Genomic DNA, 19,416 nt, shown 5'->3' on the forward strand with positions numbered 1-19,416 from the left:
CTCAAGAAATGTCTCTAGAACTTCCTTCAAGAATTCCTTCGGTTAACTTTCCAGGAATTCCTCCCGGAATTATCTCAGGTACAGTATTCCTTATAGAGTTACTACGGGGATTCCAGGAATAGCTCCAGAAACTCCGTTAGAATTAACTCCAAGAATTCCTCCAGGATATCATCCAGGAATTTCTGTAGGAATTCTTGGAAAAAAATTTGAACGGATTCTTGATTGAAATCTTGAAAGAATTCTTGACGGAGTTCCCGTAGCAGTTTCTGGAATAATTTCTGGAGGATTTTCAGGGAGAATTCTGGAGTGATTTTTGGGAAAGATCCTGCAGGAATTTCTGGAGGATTTCCTGGGAGAAATCATAGAAAAGTTTATTTAGGAATTCCTCCTAGACTTCCGCCAAGAATTGCTTCAAGAATCCTCCTATGAATTTCTCCAAAACTCCCTCGAACAGTTCTTCCTGGGATTTTTGAAGAAATTTATTCAGGAATTACTTTACTTCCTCCAGTAATTTCTTCAAAAATTCCTCCAAAAATTTCTCCATGAATTCCACCAGGAAATCCTCCAAAAATAACTTGTGAGATAGCTCCAGGGATTCCTCCTTGAATTCCTCCAGATATTCCTCCAGTGACTCTTTCAAAAACTCCATCAAGGCTTACTACAGGTATTTCTCTAGGGATTCCTAATGAAATTTCTCCAAGGAAATCCCCCAGGAATTCTTCCAAGACTCCCTCCAGGTATTTCTTCAAAAATTCCTCCGGGGATTATTTTAAGAGTTCCTCCAATAAAACCTTGAGAAATTTCGGGAAGAATTTCAGGACGAATTCTTGGAGATATTCGTAAGCAATATCTGGAGGAATTCCTGAAATAATTCGTGAAGGAATTCCTAAATGATTGGAGCCACTTCTGAAGCAGCTCTTTAACCCTAAAAGGGATATCTTCATGGCCTCAGTATCGTCACCTCGCTGAGTGTGTTCCATCAAAGACTAGCTCTGAAAGGCGCCTGGGGTCCAATGGACCCCAGGTATCCCTTTTAGGGTTAAAGAATTTCTAAGAGGAATTCTGGAAAAATTCCGGAAGTTTTTTTTTTGACGAATTCCTGGAGTAATTTAAAGAGATTATGGGAATTCTTGGATTGTTTCCAGGAGAAACTTTTCCTGGAGGAATTCCTAGAGAGATTTATTAAAGGAATCACTGGCGAAATTCTTAGAGGAACTCCTGGAGTGTTTTCTGGAAGAGTGCCTGGAGGATTTTCTGGTGGATATTCTGTAGGGATTGCTGAAGGAATTCCTAGACGATTTATTGAAGGAATCACTGGCGAAATTCTTGGAGGAATTCCTGGAGTGTTTTCTGGAGGAATTCCTGGATGAATTTGTGGTGGATATTCTGTAGAAATTTCTGGAGAAATCCCTAGAAGATTTATTGAACGAATCACTGGCGAAATTCTTGGAGGAATTGCTGGGAGAATTCCTGGAGGAATTTCTGGATGATTTCCTGGAGGAAGTTCAGGAAGAAATTCTAGAGGAATCTCTAAAGAATTTTCGGGATCATTTACTGGAGAAATTTATGAAGGAATCACTGGAGGAATTCCTGAGAAAAAAATGGAGGACATCTTGCAGTAATTCCTGGATAAACACCTGTAGGAATCCTGTAGGAATATCTGGAGTAATTCACGGAGAAATTCTTGAAGTTATGCCTGCAGTATTTCCAAGAAGACTTCCTGGAAAAATACCTGATGGAATTTCTGGAGATATTCCTTTAGGAATTTCCGGAGAAATTACTGGAGGAACTCCTGGAGTAGTACCTGAAGTAATTTCTGGAGGAATTCCTATAACAATTTATGGGGAAATTCATGAAGTAATTCTTTGAGAAATGCATGGACTACTTTCTGGAGAAATTTTTTAAGAAATCCCTGTAGAAATTCCTAGAGGAATTCTGTGGGGAATTACTGATGGAATTCATGGAGGAATTTCTTGATGATTTCCTGGGAGAAATTCTGGAAGGAATTCTAGAGGAATCCTTGGAGGAATCTCTAGAGAATCTTCTGCAGCAATTACAGGAGGAATTTATGGTGGAATCCCAGGAAGAACTCCTGAATGAACCCTTGAAGGAATTCCTGGAGGCATCTTTGGATGATTCACGGGAGAATTCCTTGAAGGAATTCCTGAAGGAATCCCATGAGGATTTTCTGGAGGAATTCCTGGAGGAATCCCTGTAGGATTTCCTGGTAGAATTTTGGGATGCATTCCTGCAGGAACTCATGGAGGAATAACTGGAAGTAAATGCTCCAGAAAATTGATTAGAGATTCCTCCAGAAATCCTTCCTGAATTTCCTCCAGGAAACCGTCTAGAAATTCCCAGCAATGCCTCTAAAAATTTCGCCAGTGATTCGTTCAATAAATCTTCTAGGGATTCCTCCAGGAATTCCTACAGAATATCCACCAGAAATTCATCCAGGAATTCCTCCAGAAAACACTCCAGGAATTCCTCCAAGAATTTCGCCAGTGATTTCTTCAATAAATCGTCTAGGAATTCCTCAAGCAATTCCTCCAGACACTCCTCCAGAAAACACTCCAGGAGTTCCTCTAAGAATTTCGTTAGTGATTCCTTTAATAAATCTTCTAGGTATTCCTCCAGGAATTCCTACAGAATATCCACCAGAAATTCATCCAGGCATTCCTCCAGGAATTTTTCCAGAAAATACTCCAGGAATTCCTCCAGGAATTCCACCAGGAATTACTCCAGGAATTCATCCACGAACTTTTCCAGAAATTCCTTCAAAAATTCCTCCAAGAATTCCTTCCGGAACTTACTCCAAGAATTCCTCCAGGAATCACTCCAGTAATTCCTCTAGGTAGGATGTCATCCGGAAATTTATCTAAGAATTCCCCCCATGAATTCCTTCGGAGTTTCTTTCGGGAATTACTCACTGGAAGAATCCCTGGTGGAATCCTTGGAGGAACTCTTAAAATAATCCCTGGAGGAATTTTTGAAGAAATACCTGGAGGGAGTCTTGGAAGAATTCCTGGGGGATTTTCTTGGAGAAATTTCATTAGGAATCCTTAGAGAAATACCTGTAGTAAGCCTTGATGGAATTTTTGAAAGAGTCACTGTAGGAATACCTGGAGGAATTCAAGGAGGAATCCCTGGAGCTATCTCACAAGTTATTTTTGGAGGATTTCCTGGTGGAATTCATGGAGAAATTCTTGGAGGAATTTTTGAAGGAATTACTGGAGGAATTTATGAAGGAATTCCTGGAGGAGTTTGTAAAGTAATTCCTGAATTTCCTACAGGATCTTCCAAAAAAATCACTCCAGAATTCTCCCTGAAAATCCTCCAGAAATTATTCCAGAAACTGCTACCGGAACTCCCCCAAGAATTCTTTCAAGATTTCAATCAAGAATCCGTTCAAAATTTATTCCAAGAATTCCCACAGAAATTCCTGGATGACATCCTACCTTGAGGAATTACTGGAGTGATTCCTGGAGGAATTCTTGAAGTAAATTCTAACGGAGTTTCTGGAGCTCTACCTGGAATCCCTGTAGTAACTCTTTAAGGAATACTGTACCTGAGATAATTCCGGGAGGAATTCCTGGAAAGAAGGAATTCTTGAAGGAAGTTCTAGAGACATTTCTTGAGGAAATCCTGGAGTAATTCCTGGAGTACGTTCTGGAATAGTTCTTCAAGACGAATTCCTGGAGATATTCCTAAGCAATATCTAGAGAAGTTCCTGAAAAAAATCGTGAAGGAATTCCTAAAAGATTGGCTGGAGGCACTTCTGGAGAAGTTCTTTAAGGATTTTCTGAAGAAATTCTTGAAGCATTTCCTTGGGGTATTTCTAGAAGGAATTCTGGGAGGAATTTCTGGAAAAATTCCAGAAGTAATTTTTTGACGAATTCCTGGAGTAATTCAAAGAGAAATTATGGGAATTCTTGGATTGTTTCCGGGAGGAATTCTTGACGGCTTTCCTGGAGTAGTTCCTGGAGTAATTCTTGGAGGAATCCCGTAAGTATTTTCTTGTAGAATTCCTGGAGAATTTTTTTGAGGACAGGCTGAAGTAGAATTCCCGTAGGAATCCCTGAAGTCATTTCTGAAGCAATTCGTGGAGGAATTCCTGAAGTTATTCCTGAAGCAATTCTTGGAGTAATTCATGGAGTATATCCTGGAAGACTTTATGGAAAAATTCCTGAAAGAATTGTTGAAGGAGTTTTCGGAGGAGTTCCTGGAATTATACAGTTATATAAGAGATTTTTAATACTATTCTTATTTTTTAAATTTTTCTACAAAAAGGACCACCCTAATGCAAAATAAGTGAACCACCCTAACGATATATGATATATAATATGCTAGCAGTTGCCAACGATGATATAAGACATGTTCCAGTACTATTGCTATGAATATTTCAGCAACTAAATTCAAATCCTCCATTTCAAATTCATTTCACTAACTCAAAAATTTTCTAAGTCCAAAAAGTCAATTTTTTTCCAAAAAAAAAATTTTTGAGATAACACCAGATCTCGACGTTTCATGCACTTTTAAGGCATTTGGCATCAAAAAAAAATTTCGATTTCGAAATTTTCATGTATCCCTACCTTGGGATATTTTTCGTGTTTCAAAACAGCCAAACTTTGACCGCTTTGGGCCACCCCTTAGCGAAGTCCGATTGAGCTGAAATTTTGCATGGGGACTTTTTTTGAGGAGACGAAACTTTTGAGCATTACCCGTTTTTGAAATTCAAAAATTCGATTTTCATTGGCACCCTAATGAGTAATTTCCAAGTGTGGCTTTCCGCCGTTCGCCGGAGTTTGCTGTCGTCGCTGACAAGCATACACACGAACTAAAGCGACAACCGTTCGCTGCCCGAGCAGAGTCTGACAACAAAATGATAGCAAATCTTAAACTCGATTTGTATTCAACAGCAAATTGATATCACATTTTGATATCAGTTGGTCTTGACTAAATTTTATTTCAAACTTAGATTTCGTGTTGCTGTCACTTCAAACTATTTAAAAAAATAAGTTTTGAAGTTATTTCGTAACTTCTAGGCAGTCTTGTATAATATCTCTAGGAATATACCATTAGTGTAATTATCTTATGGCATTTAGTATTTGATATCAATCGCATAAACCCGATTTTTTTCATTTTTTCGTACTGATAGCAAAACAGTTATCAATTTGCTATCACTGATAGCAGGAATTGTTTTCAACTTGCTGTTACGGGAACATTTTTCTGCTCTCATTTTTGATGTTTTAACCGTTAAAACAACCAAAACAACAACAACCTGAGTTATCATAATTTGCAATATCACAACATCAAAATTTTTTTTCAATTTGCTGTCAGACTTTGCTCGGGTGCTGACTGTCTTCGAATGCGGAAGAAGATAAAAAGTGGAAATCAGGAACCCTGCGTGATTGCATGATTGTTTGATTCTTGATTGCTTTGGGCGTCAAGGATCTGTACAACAGCGTGTGGTTTAGTAAGTAAGGCATTAGTACAACATCCGGAAGCTCCCGTAATTGTAAGTTCAATTCTCATTATAAAAAATGTAAGCAAAAAACCCATAAGGGCGGCGGGTGGTGAATGAGAGATGGATGCTATTTTTAGCTCCATGGCAATTTTTTTGGTGGGTCGATAAAATAGAACCCACTATTTTAGTATCGATATATCTTTGTAAATCTGTATCAATCTTTAACGATGAGACTTTGTATTTATTTGAAACCCTTTATGAAACGATGTCGATCGCTATCGATTTTTATTATGAACGTCTTTAAAGATCTTAATAAAGAATTGTAAAGATGTTTAAAGAAATGGTTGACCGGGCGTTTGTTTCATACACATCTTTGAAGAAGTCAGCAAATAGATTCGCAGCCTCATCGGTTGAGTTTGACCTTATGTTGTTGTAGGTTACGTCGCTGGGAATAGACTTATTACATTTTTTCGAGTTGACATAAAACCAGAACGAGGAAAGATTAGCTTGCAAATCAGTTTCGGTACGATTTTAGTAGTCCTTGAAGGCGGAATCCATGGATGATTGGTAACTGGATTCTAATTGTTGCAGGTTCATTTTGGCTATGTGCGTTCTTTGCTTGAAGTACCTTTTCCTGACCTTGAGGAGAACGTTGCGACTGTGGCGTAATTCTGCAGTCCACCATGGAGGAGACGTCTTAGAGTGTCGTAGGTTTCTTTTCAATGGTACTTTTTCATTCAGGATTGAAAATACTGTATCGTAAAAATTGGTGACGGCATCGTCTAAGTTATCGGTCAGTAGAATGCCAGACCAGTTGACCCTCTCTAAAGACGTCGAGAGATCGTCAAAGTCACAGTGACGGAAGTCAAAATCAAGCAAGACCACGGTTATCACGATGCACAATTTGCACAGCAGGCAGATAATCTAAACGAATAATGAACGGCTTGTGATGGATATCAACTTTCAGGATTGCACACTGCCACTGGGCCAGATCACGAATTTAGGAGGAAAAAAATATTTTGACCATGAAGATGATGTTTTAGAGGTTAGGTGTCTTCGGCAATATTGTTACTACTAATATGGGCTATGATTTGATGTATCTTAAAATTAGGGTGGTCCCGCAAAATATCAAAATAATTTTTTCAACTTTTTCAGTTTTCAAGTTAGCTTGAAGCAATGTTCTAGAAACTTTTTCTTCAATCTATTTGGAGAAACTTTGCCGAAGACATCAACTTTGTAGGTCTTTTGTATACTGCGCTAGAGCAATTTTTAAAAGTTATGGTAGGGTGAACCCAAAAAATCGATTTTTTTCGAATAACTTTTTTGTTTCAAACTCTATGCAGTTTGTGTCTTCTACAAAATTTTAGATCTGATTAATACGGTTATTTTCAGGTAAAAATTTTAAAAATCCATCAATGCGTTGATGAGATATGGTAGTTTTTATACAAAAAAGACGAAATTTTGGAATGCCGTTTTCTTTGAATGGGGGAAAAACGGGGATACAACTCCTGCAGGAATTGAAAGACGTAATACTAAGGCTCACCCTGTGCATCGATGTTTTAGAGGATTGTGGTGGATTCCTTGTGAAATATTGCATTGAATAATACGATTTTTGTATGGAAATACCCAATTTTATACGATATATTGCTGTTTATTGAGCGAAATTGAAAATAATGACTATGAAAAAAGTCCGATAAAGTTTTGTTACCTTATTTTTCAATATGGCTCCACATTCCAACTGGAACTGACCCTTCTCTCAGCTTGGTGAGCTTCAACCACTTTAATAGTTATAATTAGCTCTCACTAAACCATTTATTTATTTATACATTATACATCACCCTACTGTACAGTTGAATTATTTTATTCTTCTCCATGGTGACACACAACATCTAAAAAACTGATTACAAATGATTATATACCTTTCAGATTAATAATTTTAACTTTCTAAAATTTTCCTCCAAAGATGTTTAGAGTATCGATCATTTAGATCAATTATGTATATGCAATATGCAGTATTTAGTATCATAACTTATTTGCGATTAAAATTTGTATAGGTATGTATATAGATATGTGTAAAGCTTAGAAAATGAATAAATTGCATAGACTGAGATAATATAAAAGTCAAACGTGTATCTTAATTGTTTTTGAAGTCATCATTCTTAAAACGTCTTTTTAAACATCTTCAGCTGATAGCTGAGGAACTGATTATAAAATTCCAAACTAAGTGTGTTTCAGGTAAGATGTTAAACCGTGAAAATAAGGTAATAGTAGTTTACGCAACAAGGTGCAGAATGACGATTTTTACAGCACGAGTCGTACATTTATCCAACGAGGCTTGCCGAGTTGGATAATTACGACGAATGCTGGAAAAATCGAGTTCTGCACCGAGTTGCGTACAACGTTTTTGGCAATTTCATAAACTACCCTGGAGGATAGTTTTCATCAAAACTTTTTCATCCAACTGCACACTGATGTTCATAGCCAATCTTTAAGAAAATCTGATCATAATAGATTATACTGAGCAGTTGTCACAATTTTCCAAACCTGCGTCCAGAAAGCATCAAGAAGTTGACCAAAACTGAAAACAGTGCTGTAATGGTTCATTACGCAACGCAAATCAGTGTTGTAATGAATCATTACAGCACTGTTAATTAGGTGTGGGAAAGTAGGCCTTTTCCTGTCAGATATGCGTGAGGTAAAATAGCCTATTACGATGAGAAATTGCAAAAAATTCATTTCGTCGTATCTAAATTTAATCACCTACAGCTCATTTTAGAAGCTGAACCTGAGAATATGGTGTATGAAAAACTTGTGCGGCTAGACCAGTTCTACAAGAAAGTCACGGAAAAAACGCTATTTTTCGAATATTTTATGTAAATGTCACGGACTACCTTTGAAAAATGCCAAATGATATTCACCGTGAATATCATTGGGATGTTTAGAAGGTAGTCCGTGACATTTACCTTACAAAAAAGACGAAATTTTGGAATACCGTTTTCTCTGAACGGGGGAAAAACGGGGATACAACTCCTGCAGGATTTGAAAGCTGTAATACTAAGGCTTACACTGTGCATCGATGTTTTGGTGGATTGTGGTGGATTCCTTGTGAAATATTACATTGAATAATACGATTTTCGTATGGAAATTCACAATATATTCAGTATATCGCTGTTTATTGTGCGAAACCAAACATAAAGAATATATGAACTATGTGGTAAAGGTTTTTTTGCAATTTCTCATCGTAATAGGCTATTTTACCTCACGCATATCTGACAGGAAAAGGCCTACTTTCCCACACCTAATTAACAGTGCTGTAATGATTCATTACAACACTGATTTGCGTTGCGTAATGAACCATTACAGCACTGTTTTCAGTTTTGGTCAACTTCTTGATGCTTTCTGGACGCAGGTTTGGAAAATTGTGACAACTGCTCAGTATAATCTATTATGATCAGATTTTCTTAAAGATTGGCTATGAACATCAGTGTGCAGTTGGATGAAAAAGTTTTGATGAAAACTATCCTCCAGGGTAGTTTATGAAATTGCAAAAAACGTTGTACGCAACTCGGTGCAGAACTCGATTTTTCCAGCACTCGTCGTAATTATCCAACTCGGCAAGCCTCGTTGGATAAATGTACGACTCGTGCTGTAAAAATCGTCATTCTGCACCTTGTTGCGTAAACTACTATTTCAGCACTGGTTGAGGCCAGTGTCAAGTTGCCATTGCAAACGAGGTAGGTTATAGTCGCCGATGCTGTCTGAGCTATCGGAGCTTTCAAGCATCTCTTGAATTGACGATGCGTGATTTGCGTATAGACAGGGGTTGCTATTTGGTCGCAAGTAGATGCAACAAATATATAGGGGTTGTGTGCTATTAGTGGAACCTGCGCCTATAGTGGACCTCCTTCAGAAAAACTCAAATATAAATGCTCAAATCAACTGTTTCCAGGCAACTTCCACCGGGGGAACATCAATTACATAGCTGCACAGCAGTTCCTGGCAAATAAATGACCCAGTGGCCGCAACAATCGGTTATTTTCACTATTTAATGAATAGGGGGATTCACTTAACAGCGTAAACTGATTAAACTGATTAAACGTCGTGATCACCAAGGCAATCTTTGATTATTTCATTCGCAAAATCATGAAACATTTCAAATAAGCAGAAAATCATGGCTTACGCAGCGATTTAATCTGTTTAGTGAGTACCCCTAATGTAAATACTCAAAAAGGTCCACTATACGCACGCTCAGGGAGGGTCCACTATAGGCACCGTCGCACAGTGGCACAAAGGTCGGACAAAACCTCAAATGCTAATCAAAATGGCTTAAATTCACAGGTTATGATGATTTTAGTTCCCTAAATCTATTGCTGATTTGGAACTTTTCATACATTTTGATTTTACTATACTAGGATGGTTCAAAATTTTTAAATCTGCTGTTTATGGAAGACATGTAAAAAGTAATCGATAACACAAGTTTACAAAATAAAACGAAAGTCGTGAACTTCTGTCAACGACCAAAATTTTTGAAGCACAATTTAGCACTGATTTCGAAACCGTGCTTCAAAAAATTTTAAGTAGAGCAGTTTTTGAGTTTTAGCTCAATATCGAGGTTTAAAACTTTTAAAAATATTGAATTTTATAAAATTCAAATATCTTGCGTTTTGTTCAACCAATTTCAAATCTATTTCCATAAATTAAAAGCTGAATACAATACCATTCGATCATCTGAATGCAGGTTTTGCGTCAGATTGATGAAATTCAAGATATTGGCGAGTTTTAGGGACGATCTCCTTAAATTTTAGCCAAATTTCCACAAATATATGAAGAAATGTATTTTTTAGAATAAGAAAAAAACAATCTAAAAATTCTCTCTCAACGTTTATTTGACATATCATATGTAAACGAGTTACAGTAAAAAATTCAGCTCAATCGGAGCATTGATTATGGAGAATGGGATGTGTGAAGTGAGCGACGTTGCTTAAAAATAGAACAAAAATCGATTTCAAATCATCAACCTTGTATGAAAAGTCGAAAAAATTTCCGCTTTACTGGAATTTTTTTCCTTCGCGTTTTCGAACTCAGGGCATGATTCTACACCAAAAATGATCATCAGCTTATCGAGTTCAAAAATGCTGTAAACTAGTGTAATAAGCTATCACGATGTGTTTTTTTAACGTAGATTTTGATTGACCTTTTAATTTGGGAGTTCTTAAATCATGTACTGGTATTGAAGTTCACTATAATTGCTATTAGGGTGGTCCAAAATCTTTAAAACTACTTATATCATTAGAAAAATTTGATTACCTACGTTTTCTTTCAATGGATCAATTCAGATACACACACGGTAAAAATTCTGCACGCTAGATGTAAGGGAAAAATCCCTTAACTATTCAATGTCGTAATCAACATGATCAGAAGTGCTTTTCCTTTGAGATCGCAATGCTGTCAGTGTTGATTTGAGGACCAAAACAAACTCACCAGAGAAATCAACAGAAAATCCCTTCGATTTGCACTACTGTAAAAAGCAATACGATCCAAAGTGAAAAGTTGTTGATTTGGACATGACTGTTTTGGGCATGAAAGTAAATATAGATGACAGGCGGTAGAAAGTGCTTCGCTTCGATTCGCACCTCTCTAACAGATGTGAAGCAGTGTAGTGGTAAAATAGTTGAGCGTGACTCTAAAGGTCCTGGTATCGAATCTGGGTGCGGCTGTACACATTTTTTTTTAATTTGAGTTTTGAAATCAAAACATTGTCATCAACGAATTGATGTGAAATTACATTAAAATTGAAGAGGCATTGGATGTTCTTTGTCAAATGATATGTAATTGATAACAAACTGATTGAACAGTAGTGCGAATTCAAATGCCAATCAGTTTATATCACAGTGCAGATTTTTTACCGTGCACCAATGTTGGCTGACAAGAGGTGGTCTATTCTCAGGGACCGTCCATAGATCACGTAAAGTTTTACGGTGGGTACACAGAGGTGAGTTAACTCCTAAACTACCAAGGGTCCAAAAAAAGTCGGAAGTCCAACTTTGACAAGGCATTTCTCAACCGTTTTTCAACCGAATTCAAAGTTTTTTTTTGCGATGGAACCGGACAGGTTTTAAGATCATCGTCCATTTAAAAAAATATAAAATAGATGCGTCTACCTAAAGTTATTAAGCAAAAGGCACTTCCTAGTTTTTTTAGAGAGCGCATTTTTTGCGCACATTGATCAATAAAACAAAATTTAAAGCGATTACATATGGTTTTTTCGACTCTAAATCATGCGTACAGCTGGAATGAACATGTTTATGCAAAATTAGTGATTTTTCAGTACACTGATAATTTACCTTACTCAAAAAACTGCTAAAATACCCTATTTTTCACATAAAATAAGCAATAAATCAAAATTCAAAGCGATGACATATAGTTTTTTTGGTCTTAAATTGTTCGTAGAAATGTACTCGACATTTTTGATGAACAATGAAAATGTTCTAATTACACTCTTATTTTGTTTTACCCGGAAAACTACGAAAATTCCATACTTTTTACGCAAAGTAGTCAACAAAACTATATTTAAAACGATAACATGAAGTTTTCTAGCCTTGAAATGTTCGGAGGAGGTTGGGGGACATACTTGAAGAATAATAATGATGTTTTCATTACACTCAAATTTTGATTCACTCAAAAATCAACGAAAGTACCACATTTTTCACGCAAAGTGGTTAACAAAAATGATGGCTTATAATGCAAAGTAGTATTTTATCTTCAAATTATTCGTGAAAGCGTACTGGACGTTCTTGATGAGTAATAGTGACGTTTTCATGACACACTTAATTTATTTTACTAGAAAAGCTACAAAAATATTATAATTTTTATACAAAACAGTCAATTAAACAAAATTTAAAGCCATAACATGTAGTTGTATGGCCATAAATTTTCCGTTACAATGCACTGAACCTGTTTTTGATAAAATGATGATGTTAACATTACACTGATATTTTTTTTAATAAAAAAAAGTAGGAAAATACCACAAATAAGCGAATAAGCCAAAATTTAAAGTAATGATATGTAGTTTTTCAACTTTAAATATATCGTAGTAGTTTAGTGGATTTATTTGAACAACCTTAGTGATGTTTTTATTACACTCATATTTTATATCACTCAAATTACTAGGAAAATATCACTTTTTTCACACAAAGTAGTCATCAAATAAAAATTGTAGTCAATGCATTATAGTTTTTTGCCATGAAATTATTTGTAAAAAAGTACTAGACTTGTTTGATAAACAATCTTTCAATTACACTCGTTGTTTTCCAAATTTGTTTAAAAAATCAAAAACAACTCAAATAAAGAGTACTTACTATGCGCAGCATATAGTCACATGTTGATGTACCGTAACAAATATATTTTTACACAGATTATTATTTTTGATAGCTAAAAGCACTGAGATTTTCACTCAGGTGGAGTGCTGACTCAATCTGTTATTTATAATTTTATAAAATTCTTCATGTTTTGATACAATAAATTAACCTAACATATTTCATACGGATTTTCCCATCATGTTGATACTCTTTGTGTTGCAATCTGTAATATTTTTTTGGGATTTAATATGTTTGTCAGAGCACTATCAAAGTTTCCCCAAAATGAAAATGTGATTCTCGCTCATATGAAAAAATAATATTGTTCACCCAAAACAATCAAAACTTTCCAATCCTTACATTGCAATTGTAACTGAGACACCAGTACTTGTTTTAAACTTATTAAATCAGGAAAATACATGGAATAATATATTAGGGAAATTTGCTGAAAAACTATAAAAGCTACCCCGTTTTACGGTATTGCATCAGAAACTCTTCTATATACATTTGTTTTTCAGAAATTTCCCAAAAGGCGCATTTAAATTTTATGATATCTTTCAAAGATTTTTTCAAAATATTTTGTCGTGGGTTCTTTTCGAAAATCTTTCAAAAATATTCCAGAGATTCCTACAGGGATATTTTCAAAAAATCAAGGATTCATGCGGAATTTATTTAAGGGTTCTACTTCTCGAAGAATTCTTTCAGAAAACTTTTGAAATGTTTCCGTGTATTATTTCTTTGGGTTTTCATCAGAAATTCCTCCAGCGATTGTTTGATAAATTTCTCCAAGGACTCATTTAGAATATTATCATATTTTTTCAGGTAACTCTTTTTTTTTCCTGGAGCATTTTCGAAGTTTTTTTTCTGGCTTTCTCCAGTTCTCTCAAGTTTTCAGCCTAGTTCCCATGCAAAGTGTTTTTCTTTTATTTGCTCACATTAATAATTCCTTCCGTGGTTTTTTCGATATTTTTAGAGATTTCCGATATTTACTTCTGGAATTTCTCCCAAAGAGTTTTCCTATATTTCTCCTGAATTTCTTCGCTGGTTGTCATCCGGAGTTTCTCCCGGGATTTCTCTTGAAGATTTTCAGAGTTCTTTCATGAATTTTCTAAATATAGCTTTTTTTCCGAGATTTCCCGGTTCTTCTCAGGATTTCTTCCAAAGTTTCTCTCGAGTTTCTTATTGCTTAATTTCTCGCATAAATCACGTGGATTCATTCCGACATGTCTCCGGTTATTCACAACAATGAATTTTGTAGGTTATCTCAGGCAGGAGGTTTTTCGAGAAATACTTCTAGAAAAGTACAGTACTGGACGCATTGACCGATTTTCATACAAAATGCTTAAGGTTGGAGCTCTGTATTTCAGCTTCAAGAACACAAACTCCGAGAGTAATCTCAGGTGAAACTTAAAAAAAAAAAACTCTCGCAAAAACCTTTATAAAATATCCCGGATGTAGCTTCTGTAGAAATCCGGGGAGAAACTCCAGAAAAAAATCATTGAAATTTCTTAAAACTTCGGGAGAAATCCCAGAAGCAATTTAAAATCTGGGAGGAGCCTCAGTTGAAATCCCAGCAATAGTTTCTGTAAAAACCTTAGAAATCCCGGAAAAATCTCATGGAGAAGTACCAAGAGGAATACCAGAAGAAATCGCGGAAAACCTTCAAGAGAAATTCCGAGAGAAAATCTAAGAGAAATTCTACGACAACATCTGATGTATATTCCCGGAGAACAGAGAATAAATTCCACGAAAATTTGTTTGGGCAAAACGCAGGAGGAAAAATCCAACGAGGGACTCTGAGAGCAAATATTGGAAAACCTTTGGAAGAAAATCTATGACAACATCTGATGTATATTCCCGGAGAACAGAGAATAAATTCCACGAAAATTTGTTTGGGCAAAACGCAGGAGGAAAAATCCAACGAGGGACTCTGAGAGCAAATATTGGAATACCTTTGGAAGAAAATCTATAGGATTCTCATAAAAACCTTCAGGAGACAATATTTGGATTTCAGATATCCTGCAATATTCTCCAGGATTTTTTTCCGGAAAGAACAGTTTGAATCTAGGGTAAAAACGTCGATAGGAATACGAAAGAATCTCCGAGAGGAATTTGAAAAGGAATCCCATGAAACAGGAATGAAAGAAGGCTGCAAATCTCTCTAATAAAGACACATAACCTAACCTTAACTTTGGAAACCAGTTAAGTTCGTAACTTTTTTTCATTTTCACGGGATTTCCGTTTATTTTTTGGTGATTGCTACTGCATGTTCAGGAGACGCAAATGGACTCAAATAAAAACAAATAAAAAAATCCCTGGAGAATTTTCGGTTTGCCTTGTATTTTTTTCAGATAACCTGAAACTGGTACAAAAAGTCAGTAATAGAAATCTGCATGTGCTTGTTTTGAATTTTGTGTTATTGGCTTGTTGTGTCTCATCACAATTCGCACCTTTTAGCTATTCAATTCGTCATTTTCTATTTACAATCAAAGCACAAAGAGTAATAGAGAAGTGTCAAACGAAGGGCAAATCCACTGCAGCACAAAACGCAATGTTTTGAAACAGGCTTATGAAATATTTCTATAGATCCGTACACGGAGAATTATCGACCTTTGTTTTCACTTTGTATTGACCCAATTATTTTTAATTATGAAATTGTGTATAAATATGTTAAGTTGAATAAACCCGCTATTCAGTATCACAAAATCCTCCGAGCTGGTACGATACCTCTCGGAGGCGTCAAACCTAAGTATTTTTATTTATTCGGTTCCAAGCCGAATTCCGTTCCCGTGTTTCATTGGAGTCACCCTTGGCCGACCGACAAACAGCGTAGGATCCAGAGTCAGGACGAAACATGGTGCCGTGACCAGGATTGATTGCTAGAATGCGATCTCGAACCGCAAAATCCAGGATTTCGGCCATCAAGAAGGATGTCTCCAATCATCAAGGATTTCATGGATCACGCGAACCAGGCAACCAATAGCAGTATGGTTGAGAGCACGGAAATTACATCGCAACCTTCGTCAGTTCACTCAATAGTGGTAACTACCTTCCTTTCCTTATAACTCCTATCCCATACCGTTCCTTCTATTGAATCATTTGGTTTCGGGTCACAGGCAGTGACATTCCGGGAGCATAGTCCTCCACTTCCCGATTCAATAGTTGTCCTTTTTCCTAGTGCTATTTCCATGGGGAACTCAGGCCTTGTACTCGGCATAGTCAGGTCAGGATTGTCACGTCCGCACAATCACCGAAACGAGTCTCCCCAGTTCCACAAACTCTAGCACTTTTGGTTCCCCACATTTCCTTCCTAAAAATTCCTAAATGGAACTCAGGTCATCCACTCGGCGAAGTTTGGCCGGGCTTGTTGTACATACCTGTGCAATCATCGCAACGAGTCTCCATTGGTCGTTGGACAAAGTAACCTGCAATATCTTCACCCAAGGCAATGGTAGAAACATTCTCAGCACTCCATTACACATCCACGGCTGGTTCATCAATCAAGAAATCATCCTCATCACGTTGACCAAAAGGGAGCACATCTTGGCAACAACTTTTTCACCAATACACCATTGCTGTCATCAGATCAACCAGCAAGCGCCATTCAATATTGAAGCCTCTTCTGTTGTATCCAGAGCATCACCACTGGCAACCGAGAGCCATTAGGATAGAAAACTACGACACTACATTTGGTATCCGCCATCGTCATCATCCACGCTGTCACGCACGCCGCAAAAGGAAGATCACGATCCGCACAGTCACTACACTCACGACATTTTGGCTGTTTGTTAATTCCACAGATTGTTAAAAAACTATTGTTTTTTGGGGGCCGGGATGTTGTGTCTCATCACAATTCGCACCTTTTAGCTATTCAATTCGTCATTTTCTATTTACAATCAAAGCACAAAGAGTAAAAGAGAAGTGTCAAACGAAGGGCAAATCCACTGCAGCACAAAACGCAATGTTTTGAAACAGGCTTATGAAATATTTCTATAGATCCGTACACGGAAAATTATCGACCTTTGTTTTCACTTTGTATTGACCCAATTATTTTTAATTATGAAATTGTGTATAAATATGTTAAGTTGAATAAACCCGCTATTCAGTATCACAAAATCCTCCGAGCTGGAACGATACCTCTCGGAGGCGTCAAACCTAAGTATTTTTATTTATTCGGTTCCAAGCCGAATTCCGTTCCCGTGTTTCATTGGAGTCACCCTTGGCCGACCGACAAACAGCGTAGGATCCAGAGTCAGGACGAAACATGGCTATTTTGGGTTTAAAAATTGTCAAATTCATGATTTTTTAGTAAAACAAAACGTGGATGTGATGTGAACATCAAAATTATATCAAATACATGTCTAGTAAATTCTAACGGAAAAATTTTAAGACTAACAACTAGCAATGACACTCTAAATTTTGTTTTATTGACTTTTTTGTAAGAAAATTATGATATTTTAAAAACTTGTTTGGTAAAATGAATTAAGAGTGTCATGAAGGCGGTATTATTGTTCAACATTCATCATTTCACGAAAAAATTCAAGCCAAAAAACCAGAATGCATTGCCTTATATTTTTATTTGTTGACTACTTTGTGTGAAAAATGTGGTATTTTCCTAGTACTCCGAGTGGAATAAAATAGTGTGTAATGAGTGTAATAAAAAATCACTACGATTGTTCAAATAAATCCACTAAATTACTACATAAGTTGAATAACTACAAATCATTACTTAACATTTTGGCTTATTCGCTTTTTTGTGGTATTTTTGTACTTTTTTTTATAAAACAAAATATTAGTACCTATAATGTGAACATCAACATTTTATCAAAAACAGGTCCAGTACATTGCAATGGAAAATTTAAGGCCATACAACTACATGTTATGGCTTTAAATTTTGTTTTATTAACTGTTTTGTATGAAAATTATAATATTTTTGTAGCTTTTCGAGTAAGATAAATTAAGTGTGTCATGGAAACATCACTGTTACTCATCAAGAACGTCCAATACAATTTCAAGAATAATTTGAAGATAAAATACTACTTTGCATTGTAAGCCATCATTTTTGTTAACCACTTTGAATGAAAAATGTGGTACTTTCGTTGATTTTTGAGTGAATCAAAATTTGAGTGTAATGAAAACATCACTATTATTCTTCAAGTATGTCCCCCAAACTGCTACGAACATTTCAAGGCTAGAAAACTTCATGTTATCGTTTTAAATATAGTTTTGTTGACTACTTTGTGTAAAAAGTATGGAATTTTCGTAGTTTTCCGGTAAAACAAAATAAGAGTGTAATTAGAACATTTTCATTGTTCATCAAAAATGTCGAGTACAATTCTACGAACAATTTAAGACCAAAAAAACTATATGTGAACGCTTTGAATTTTGATTTATTGCTTATGTTATGTGAAAAATAGGGTATTTTGGCAGTTTTTTGAGTAAGGTAAATTATCAGTGTACTGAAAAACCACTAATTTTGCATAAACATGTTCATTCCAGCTGTACGCATGATTTAGAGTCGAAAAAACATATGTCATCGCTTTAAATTTTGTTTTATTGATCAATGTGCGAAAAAAATGCACTCTCTAAAAAAACTAGGAAGTGCCTTTTGCTTAATAACTTTAGGTAGACGCATCTATTTTATATTTCTTTAAATGGACGATGATCTTGAAACCTGTCCGGTTCCATCACAAAAAAACAGTTTTAAAATCGGTTGAAAAACGGCCGAGAAATGCCTTGTCAAAGTTGGACTTCCGACTTTTTTTGGACCCTTGGTAGTTCGCGGGAGTTTTTACCCCCTCGGTAGTTTAAGTGTTAACGATTCAAAATAGGGTCAGATAGTCTCATATAATGAACTGCATAAAATTTGAACTTCTTTTCATCAATTTCGTTTCAACAGCTTCATATGTGTGTCCGAGTTTGGGTTGTAGTGTACATTGATCTCTGTTGTCACTTGTCGAAGCAACCAAAACAATCCTATGATAGGATTCCTATCTATAAAGAAATGGCAATACATATTCGCAATATTGAATGGAGTTGTTGAAAACGATCATCAGAGATCGGAAATCATCTTTATAACTCTGTGTGTCGTTAAGTAGAAATGTGGTCCACGAAATCACATGAATAACATACAATAAAACATAAGTTTTTGAAAAAAAAAAATACATAAAGGGTTTCACTCAAGAGCGAAAAATGTTCGTTTCATAAAATTGCGATTGCCTCGGTTATCGCGTTGTTAACGTGAAAAAAATTAACGTAGTGTTTTACGCCGTTTAGTGAATTCTTTTTATATTTTATAGATGACAGTTGTTTTGAACTAAAGCGATGTGCATGTAAAGGAGGAACTATTATTGAAACTACGATTAAAGTTCGTGAATAGATTGCTTCCAAGCTTTTTGAGCAACTCTATCGATTAAGATGAATCGAAGAAGCGACCAATTTAAGAAAACCAATGAGCAATGGTTTGTAGTTATTGTTACAGGTTATTTGGATTTTTTTTTGCATTTTTTTTATGGTTAAAAGAGTTAGTTATACTTGGTAAAGCAACACCATCTTTAACAATCGAGATGTAAATAGTGTCTAAGTAAATAAAGG

The sequence above is a fragment of the Aedes albopictus genome, chromosome 3 (genome assembly GCF_035046485.1).
Source record: "Aedes albopictus strain Foshan chromosome 3, AalbF5, whole genome shotgun sequence".
Taxonomy (NCBI): domain Eukaryota; kingdom Metazoa; phylum Arthropoda; class Insecta; order Diptera; family Culicidae; genus Aedes; species Aedes albopictus.